We start from the raw sequence: 11,099 nt of genomic DNA, 5'->3' as shown, positions 1-11,099 counted from the left end.
TGTTAGGGTTAGGGTTAGGGTTAGGTGTTAGGGTTAGGGTTAACTTGAAAACACCATCGTGTTCGTGAGAGTCTCCGCTTTCCATTGTAGTTTCCATAGTTTGTAGGCTCTTCGGATCCTACAGACTTTTTCACGAGAAGACCGATTTTCGGGACGTCTCATGGTCTGACAAACACCGCTGTAGCTCGGCCACCTGCCACCGCAGATGCGGAAGGGTGACAGGCCTGCGGTGGATTGAGATGCAGCCCATGCAGAAACTGATATCTCTAGTTTAAACTGACGGATTTTGATGGGGAGTTTTTATTATGTTGCTTAGATTGATGCACATGTGTCAATAGACTCTTAACTACGAACCATTGGCTTGATATCTCCATAAATGGATTTATTGTACTCATGTAAGAGGCAATAATAAAAGCAGTATAGAAAGCCTTTCTATCAAAGTGTGTATCTATTATAAATGATGCATCCATGTGTAGGTTCCTGCAGCAGTCCTTAACTACCACAGAAGTCGTACCCCAGGTGTACCTGCAGCAGTCATTAACTACCACAGAGTCGTACCCAGGTGTTCCTGCAGCAGTCATTAACTACCCACAGAGTCGTACCCCAGTGTGTTCCTGCAGCAGTCATTAATACCACAGAGTCGTACCCCAGGTGTACTGCAGCAGTCATTAACTACCACAGAGTCGTACCCCAGATGTACCCCATATATGTGTATCTATTACAGGTGATTATAAGTCAGGTAGTAGATAGTGGAGGTGTATGTACCTGCAGCAGTCATTAACTACCACAGAGGTCGTACCCCAGGTGTACCTGCAGCAGTCATTAACTACCACAGAGTCGTACCCCAGGTTTCTTAGTGTACCTGCAGCAGTCATTAACTACCACAGAGTCGTACCCCGGTAATGTTCCTGCAGACAGTCATTAACTACCACAGAGTCGTACCCCGGTGTACCTGCAGCAGTCATTAACTACCACAGAGCGTGCCCCAGGTGTACCCATATATGTGTATCTATTACAGTGATTATAAGTCCAGGTAGTAGATGTGTAGGTGTACCTGCAGCAGTCATTAACTACCACAGAGTCGTACCCCAGGTGTACCCCATATATGTGTATCTATTACATGGTTTATCTTAAATGTGTGTAGTGACCTCACTCACCGATGATTATGAAGGCGACAGCGATGATGAAGGTCAGAACGTAGCCTCTGATTGGCTCGTTGTTCTTGCCGTGTCCCTTGGCGAAGAACTTCAGTGCAGTGTAGATGTTGTCTTTACACAGAGCCTGAGAGGAGGTATGAGGAGGAAGAAGAGGAAGAGGGGGGGGGCGAGAAGGTGAGGAGGAGCAGGAAGAGAAGGGTGGATGAAGAGGTGGGGGAGGAGGAAGAGAGAGAGGTAGAGGAGGGAGGAGTGGGAGTTAGCTGATTGTAACATAGTTTGATAATTGTTGTCATCTGGCTAGAAGGAACATGAAAAAGAGAACCGCGGGTGACAAGGTGGGGCTCTGTTTCACTCATCATAGACCTTGTAGTAGTACCTGGAACCCTCAGAGCTGATGAATGAGGATCAAGTGAGCAGACAGGTGATAGACAGTAGTGTGACTGACCTGGAAGACTTTGGGTGCGCTGACGAGGGAGGCGAGGGCGGAGGAGAGGGTGGCAGAGAAGGTTCCTGCTGTGATGAGAGGACCAAACCCTGACACCATGGTCATCACCTGGGGAGGAGGAGACACAGGGCCTGTTTAGTTTCACTGTGTGTGTGTGTGTGTGTGTGTGTGTGGTTATTTTGTTGTGTGTTGTTGTGAGTTCCATTTTTGTGTTGTTGTACTGAATGTGTAACTGTGTTGTTTGATTGTTGTTACATTGTTGTTGTTGTACCTGGAAGTTGTTCATGGAGCCAAACTTGCAGCTGTTGACATCACAGGAGGAGAAGTTCCATCCCTGCTCACAGGCAGCAGTGTTGGTACCGTTACAGAACATGTYCATCCCTGTGGCAATGGTGTCGTTGATGTTTCCTGTTGCATCACGCACCACCGTGGCAGCTGATCAATTACAAAACAGAACAGACACAACATTTAGGGAGGGTTTCGTGTGTGTGTGTGTGTGTGTGTGTGTGCGTGTGCGTGTGCGTGCGCGCGTGCGTGCAGTCCTTACAGACACAGAGGGCGACTCCCAGGTATGTGACTCCAGTGATGAGGATGGCCAGCAGGGTTCCTTTAGGGAGAGCATCCTGGGGATCCTGCAGGAGAACCAGAGATATAGGCACCATYGTTAACAACAGCAGAAGTGATAGCTGGAGGAAACAGTGGTTTGGGTCTATGGGATCATTATCCTCTGTTGTTTAAAGTGAAGGTGCCTGTTCACAGACACAATAAAGACAATATCGCGTTGCCTATTCAAAGTTTTGGGGTGTCGCGATTGGGTAACTGCAAGTGGGGTCGCTTCAAAATGCTTAAAAGAAATAATATTGACAACAATGATTACAATTCATTACTTATTTACTGTATACAATATACAAACGTCCTGGAGAAAGATATTATGAATTAGCTACATATTTTTTATGCAGAAATGTATTTTATTGCCGTTGGCTTTAATGGTTGATAAGAAATGTTAATATGCAAATGAACATTTTAAGGCTGTGTCTTTTAGATTTTCGCTTTGAGGGTTGCATAAATGTATTGGGGGAAAGGTCCCCAGAAATTCTTGGTGGAAGATTATTGGTCCCCCTGAAAAAGTTTGATAACCACTCACTACAGAGGACATTCTTTGCCTGCCACTCCCTGTTTTCTGAGAGTGTAGACATGCAAAAATATGCTTACAACACGAAAAAGAGGGCCAGACAACCAGTCAGCTTCCCAGTGGTCCTTCACTCTGAGCGTCATTAAAGCAAAGTGGTAAGTAGCTTGAATGTCAACCAGTGGGTATGTGGTGTTGTCTTGTTGTGTATGTTGTGCGTTTATCAGGGGTTGAGGACCTCTTTTATGGTAGCATAACTAATGTTGTTTCAGAGAGCTTGGCCTGCAGTGCACGATAGAGACCGGATAGTGTACAGATATCAGAGTAAACAGCCTGCCTGGACTAACAGGCCCTGCTATTGGCCCTACAGCCACATTAGTTCCGAGAATGGACCATTTCAGACACACAGAAGGCTTCACTGGTTCTCAAGGTGTTTAGAGGTGACTGGAGGGGACGTGGAGGACTGAAGTGGGACAGAAGGCTTCACTGTGTTTCTCAAGGTGTTAGAGGACTGGGAGTGGACAGAAGGGCTTCACTGTGTTTCTCAATCGTGTTAGAGGTGCACTGCGAGGGACAGCAGGCTTCACTGTGTTCTCAAGGTGTAGAGGTACTGGAGGGGACAGAAGGCTTCACTGTGTTCTCAAGGTGTTAGAGTGACTGGAGGGGGACAGAAAGGCTTCACTGTGTTTCTCAAGGTGTTTAGAGGTGACTGGATGGGGACAGAAGGCGTTCACTGTGTTTCTCAAGGTGTTAGAGGTGACTGGAGGGGACAGAAGGTGTTGGTCAGGTGTTAGAAAGAGGAGGTTGGTAGATTATATCAGAATCGAGCACTAGTGTTGACGGAAAACAGAACCTCTTACACTCCTTTGTACTTGCGGTTCTTAAAGTCTACTCCATTTTCTGATTTAGCGTCATTATCACCTGATTTCAACTTAAACAAAAGGCACAGATTCTCAATAGGTGGTCCAGACGTAGTCCTCGTGAAATATGGCACAAGTGGGGCTTGGCCTCTCCTCTCTGTTCTCTACTGCTTCTCTATTGTTCCCTCAAGCAAGAGAGAAGCCGATGACATCTCCTTTTAAAGTTGCAGTGTGCTTGCAAAAAAACAATTTTTTAGATTTTTGCCTTCAAAACATATTTTTATCCTTTATTTTAGTACTTTACCCTGTATTTATAATTCACTTTCAACAGTAAAAGTTCCAAAATTGCTGGAGACCAATCTCCGTAAGAAGAAATTAGAAAGACTTTTTTCAGTGGTTGGAATTCAAACTTTGCAAAACGATTGTATGCTTTTATCACATTGTAGTGACAGACTAGTAATATAATGGCCTGAGCAGTCGGGTATGGAGTGGATGCAACTGGTCATTTTTGAGTGTTTAGGTCTGCGCATTGTGGTCATGCTCTGAGCTGTTGGCTGACCACCGTCACAGGGTTCTCCCATGTCTGCTACTCTGCACCAACGAGTGGTTACGAGGGAGTGAAGGTCAACCAAATCAAAATCAAATGTTAATTTTGTCACATCCCGCGCCGAATACAAAACAGGCCTGTTAGACCTTACAGTAAATGCTTACGTTCACATAGTCCTTAACCAACAATGTAGTTTTTTGGAGAAAAATAAGTTGGCTAATGTAAAAAACCCAACAGATAAGTGAAAAAGAAAGAAAGAAGAAAATTTGAAAAATAATAAAAAAATATATATTATAAGAGCAGCCAGTAAATAACAGTTAATGAGGTTTTTATTACAGGCAATTCAACACATTATAAACTATCAGACAATGTTGGATAAGAACAGTGGAGATGCCTCTAAGGTTTGTTCTTCAATGGACTGTCCACTGTATGTTACATAAGTATAGTGAATTTCATTATCCCCGCTCCCTACCTGCTCTGTTTGTCCACTGTATGTAGCATAGTATAGCGAATTGAAGAATGTACTGATTGATTGATTGATGTGACTGAAGAACTGAGTTGACTGATTTGGTTTCCGGAGCGGGTCGCTTACTACCTTGATCATCACGTAGTCTGCCGGACCAGGAGTTTGGCCGCGTTCCAATCTGGGGTCTCATCTTCGCCTCTCGCGAACGCATGTTGCCGTTTTGCGATGTACGTGGTGGGCTTGCAGAGACTGTTATGGTGGCGACCTACTCAAGGTACGTAACATCTCTGTTGTGTGGTGTGTTGGTGTGGGCTGGTGTCGTGGTGTGTGTGTGTGTGTGGTGTGTTGGTTGTGTGGTTGTGTGTGTGTGTGTGTGTGTGTTGTGCTGTAGTGTGTCAGATCACTGACTGTCCCGCCGCCTCTCACCTCTCTCCCTGTGCACTTTCTCTCTCCACCTCTGTCCCCCTCCTTCCCTCTCCTCTACAGCGAAAACACGATGCCATCATGATAGATGAAGCTGAATGACAATTAGGATCATCGGCTGTATCTCGGTGGTACTGCGTGCTGGGGATCTAGTGGCCGGATTGGAGTGGGAGGCCAAGGTAGATACTACACTACGCTAAGCAACCACTACGCTACATTACATTATACTACACTATCATTAAACATACAGACTACACTTAGCATTATACTAACAGCTACATTATACGTACATTTATATGTGAGAACTATGAATTACAATTACATTATTTACTACACTACACCTACAATAGAACAACACTACTCTAGCATTATACATACTTTAAATTATATTAACACTAGCATTATACACACTACGCTACATTATACTAGATTATGCTACACTACGCTACATTACATTACACTACTCTACGCTACATTTAGAGATACACAGATCATACTACTTGAGCTAGACATTACAGGTTATATACTCTACCGCCTAAATTACACTACTTCTACATTCTAACATTTATTACTACTTCTACATTACATTATATCTACTGTAAGCTACATTACATTATACTACTTCTACGCTACATTATAGTATACTACTCTACGATACATTACAGTATACTACTCTACGCTACATTACATTATACTACTCTACGCTACATTACATTATACTACTCTACCGCTACATTACATTATACTACTCTACGCTACATTATAGTATACTACTCTACGATACATTACAGTATACTACTCTACGCTACATTACACTACCTCTACTCTACGCTACATTACACTACTCTACTCTACGCTACATTACATATATACTACTCTACGGCTCATTACAATTTACTACTCTTTACGCTACATTACATTATACTACTTTACGCTACATTACATTATACTACTACGCTTACATTTACATTATACTACTCTACGCTACATTACATTATACTACTTCTACGCTACATACATTATACCTACTTTACGCTACATTACATTATACTACTCTACCGCTACATTACAATTATTACTACTCTACGCTACATTACATTATACTACCTCTACGCTACATTACATTATACTACTTCTACTCTTACTGATACATTTACATTATACTACTCTACGCTACATTACATTATACTACTTTACGCTACATTACATTATACTACTCTACGCTATCATTACATTGTATACTTACTCTACGCTACATATACATTCTTATACTACTCTACGCTACATTACATTACACTATCTACCTACGCTACGATTACATTATACTACTCTACCTACAGTTACATTTATACTACTCTTACGCTACTTACATTTACTACTCACGCTATCTCATTAACACTATACTACTCTACGCCTACATTATCATTATACTACTCTACTATACATTTTATACTACTCTGACGCTACATTACATTATTACTACTCTACTGCTATCATTACATTATACCTACTCTACGCTACATTACATTATACTACTCTACGGCTACATTTACATTACTAACACTACGTACATTACATTATACTACCTACGATACATTACATATATACTACTCCATGCTACTCTATGCTACTCTATATTACATTATACTACTCTACGCTACATTACATTATACTACTCTACCCTACGATACATTACATTATACTACTCTACGATACATACATTATACTACTTCCATGCTACTCTTGCTACTCTACATTACATTATACTACTACTACACTACATTAACATTATACTACTCTACTCTACGATACATTACATTTATACTACTCTGCGCTACTCAAGCTACTCTACATCTACATTACATTATATTACTCTACGCTACTCGACGCCTACATTACATTTTATACTACTCTACATTATTACTAGATTATGCCTACACTACGCTTACACTACATTTATACTACTCTATGCTAAATTACATATTACCTACATACATTATACTACCCTCGTTTTATACTTACTACATTACATATTACTACTCTACATATACTAGATTATCGCTACACTACGCTACTATTACATTATACTACACTACGCTACACTTACATTATTACTACGCTACATTACATTAATACTTACAATTATTACTACACATACGCATTACTATTACATTATCTAACTTACATTAGTACTACACTTTACGCTACATTTACATTATATACTACATTATACTTACACTAACATTACCATTATACTTACATTATACTACACTACGCTACATACATTATACTACACTAAACCTACATTACATTATACTACACTACGCTACTACATTATACTACACTTACGTACATTACATTACTACTCACACTCTATGCTACCATATTACATATACTACCTACGCTACACATTACATTATTACTACTATTATTCTACTACTCTACGCTACATTACATTACATACCTACCTACGCACATTACATATTACATCTACGTACTACATTATACTATCATGTACTACTTACTTATTACATTATAGTACCTAACTACGCTACATTACATTATACTACTCTACTCTACATAGCTACATTATTACTACTATCTACGCATACCTCAATACGCTACTTACACACATACTACATTATAGCTACACTACTATATACTACTACTACGCCTACATTACATTATACTACCTACGCTACATTACATTATTAACTACATCTAGTACTACTACTGCTACATACTTATACTACTACTACAACATTATACTAATAGTACACTACGACTACATTATACATTATACTTCTACTCATACATACTACATTTACTACTACATTCTACTTACACTACGCTACATTAATCTACTCTACTTCTACATTACATTATACTACTACTACAATTATACTAGATCTTATTATCTACACTACCTACATTAACATTATACTACACACTACGACTTACAACTACATTATACATACGACTACACTTATCATTTAGCTACATTACATTATACTACACTACGCTACATTACTTATACTAACTACATTTACTACTACTACGCTTACATTAACATTATCACTACATTATACTAAACTACTTACTGACTACATACTACACTATACATACCATTATACTACACTACTACATTATCATTATACTACATTACTACAATACTACTACGACTACACTACGCTACATATACAGTATACTACACTACGCATTACATTACATTTATACTATCACTACGCTACATTTACATATACTACACTACGCTACATTACATTATACTACACTACGCTACATTACATATACTACACTACGTACATTACATTATACTACAATTATACTACACTACGCTTACATTACATATAATAAACTACACTCGCTACATTAACATATTACACCACCGTTAAACTACATTACTCAACTACGCATTAACATTACATGCTATTTACTACATACACGCTACATTACATGTTAAATTACTACACTGCTACATTACAGAATACATTATACTACACTACTACATTACATTAACTACATTATATACTACACATTACATACATATATACTACATTATACTACACTACGCTACATTACATTATACTACATTATACTACACTACGCTACTTCATTAACTTACATTATACTACACTTCGCTAACTACATATTACATGACTATTACATTATACTACACTACGCTACATTACATTACACTACCTAGCTACATACTCACTTACGACACTACATTACATATTCTTACATTATACTACACTACGCTACATTACTTATACTACACTACGCTACATTACATTATACTACACTTACGCTACAATCTACAATATACTACTACATTATTTTACTACACTACGCTACTATTACATGTATACTACACTACACTACATTATACTACACTACTGCTACAGTCACTATACTTTACACTACGCTACATATCATACTTACACTACATTATACTACACTATGCTACTCTACTCTACGCTACATTACTTTGTACACTACATTATACTAATTGCTACACAACATTATACACATTGCTGACACTCCATTATACAACACTACGCTACACAACATTATACCACATTATACTAACTACATTGTACTACATATTACTATGCTACACATATACTACGCTACACTACATTATTACTACACTACGCTACATTATACTACATTATACTACACATATACAACACTACGCTACATTATACTCATTATACTACACTACGCTACTCTAATCTACGCTACATTACATTGTACTACACTACATTATACTCCACTACACTACATTATACTACACTATTCTACTTATACTACACTATACAACATTATACTACACTATGCTACACTACATTATAATATACTACACTACATTATTATAATATATATACTACACTACATTATACTATGCTACACTGCATTATACTACAATACATATTACTACGCTACACATACATTATAATACGCTACATTATAATACACTACTCAATGCTACATTATACTACACTGCATGATATAATACACAACACATACACTACACTACATTATGCTAGTCTCACTACGTTACACTGCACTTCAATGTACAGCTAGAGACAGATCCACATACAGTATGGTTCAAATCCCATGTTTCATCAGAAAATTAATCAACTGATATCAACTTGACATCTTTCAATTCCATGTCTGATATTGACCGTAACTGGATCACTATGTGTTCAGTTCCGTATCACAGTCGGTTTCTCCTCTTCAGCTGTTTGAGAGGAATGGTGTGACCTTGTAACTGTCCTCTAGTTTCATATGAAAGCTTTGTAACACCAGACTACCTGTTGATGTCTCTTCAGGCCCAGGTCCGTCTGCTATTCATCCTCCTGGTAGCCATCGCCAACGTCTTCGTAGGAACCGGCATCCCAGCCTCCACGACAAGAAGTCCAAAGGATTCTTTAACTATGATGGTGAGGCAACAGAGGTTTCCTTCACATAGATAGAGGAATTCATCAAATACATAACCTTCATGAGTAGAGCCCTGAGTTTGTCCTGCTCAGGTCACATGGTCAGCGAGGAGAGAACATGTCTTTTCTATACTCTGTCAAATGACACACCAGAGACAAGAATCACCAGTTTGACACAGAGACACCCTTCCATCCACATCTATTCTCTTCTCTTTCTCCCCACAGCCAAAATATTTATGGAGAACTTACCGCCGGACTTCCGAGATGAGACGTTCTTCCTTCTGTGTTCGCCATCTTCTTCCCTGCTGCCACGGGTATCCTGGCCGGAGCTAACATCTCTGGAGACCTGAAGGTATGAAGGGCAAAAAAATGACTATTTCACAAGACCCACTACTGCCTGACCACACAGATCTCAGTTCACTGTTCATCCGACTCCAGAGAGATGTGTTCTTTGTAGTCATGTTTCTTAACATTATATTATGACATTTCAGTTTAAATATGATTATTTTCACAAAGGTTTTTATTAAAAACTACTGTATATTCTTCTTTAGGGTAGCTTTATAATACTACTGTGTATTATTTCTCTTTAGGGTAGCTTTACTGTAGACCACAACTTCTTCCTGTGTGAAGTCATTGGTAACTTGGTAAATTGGAGCTTGGTAGCTTGGTAAATACAACCCATATTTATGCTTATTTTATTTTCCCTTTTGTACTTTAACCATTGTACATCGTACAACACTGTATATATACATAATTTGACATTTGTAAGTCTTTATTCTTTTGAAACTTCTGTATGTGTAATGTTTACTGTTAATTTTTATTGTTAATTTCACTTTTGTATATTATCTACCTCACTTGCTTTGCAATGTTAACATATTACATATGTTAAGCCCCTTGAATTGAATAGAGAGAGAGAGAGAGAGACGCGAGAGAGAGAGAGAGAGAGAGAGAGAGAGAGAGAGAGAGAGAGAGAGAGAGAGAGAGAGAGAGAGAAGAGATGAGAGAGAGGAGAGAGAAGAGAGAGACGGAGAGAGAGTGAGAGAGAGAGAGAGAAGATTAGAAGAGGAGAGAGGTGGGATGGCGAAAGAGAGGCCGAGACCGAAATACT

At 39.0% G+C, this 11,099-nt stretch overlaps 1 long non-coding RNA gene and 1 pseudogene across 1 annotated transcript; one reads left to right on the top strand and one right to left on the bottom strand.

The window, feature by feature from the left end:
• The window catches only part of LOC112078473 (solute carrier family 12 member 1-like), a 14,043-nt pseudogene extending 9,228 nt beyond the window's left edge, over positions 1-4,815 (bottom strand).
• Positions 4,816-5,131: 316 nt separating this feature from the next.
• LOC139026765 (uncharacterized) lies at positions 5,132-10,338 on the top strand. The gene is made up of 3 exons (XR_011478694.1): positions 5,132-5,206; positions 9,884-9,994; positions 10,217-10,338. It is a non-coding gene; the product is annotated as an uncharacterized lncRNA (long non-coding RNA).
• The last annotated feature ends 761 nt before the right edge of the window (positions 10,339-11,099 follow it).

Source organism: Salvelinus sp. IW2-2015, unplaced genomic scaffold, assembly GCF_002910315.2.
Source record: "Salvelinus sp. IW2-2015 unplaced genomic scaffold, ASM291031v2 Un_scaffold5723, whole genome shotgun sequence".
NCBI classification, from domain to species: Eukaryota; Metazoa; Chordata; class Actinopteri; order Salmoniformes; family Salmonidae; genus Salvelinus; species Salvelinus sp. IW2-2015.
The sequence above is the reverse complement of the archived record's forward strand: the minus strand, read 5'-3'. Positions and strand labels throughout refer to the sequence as shown.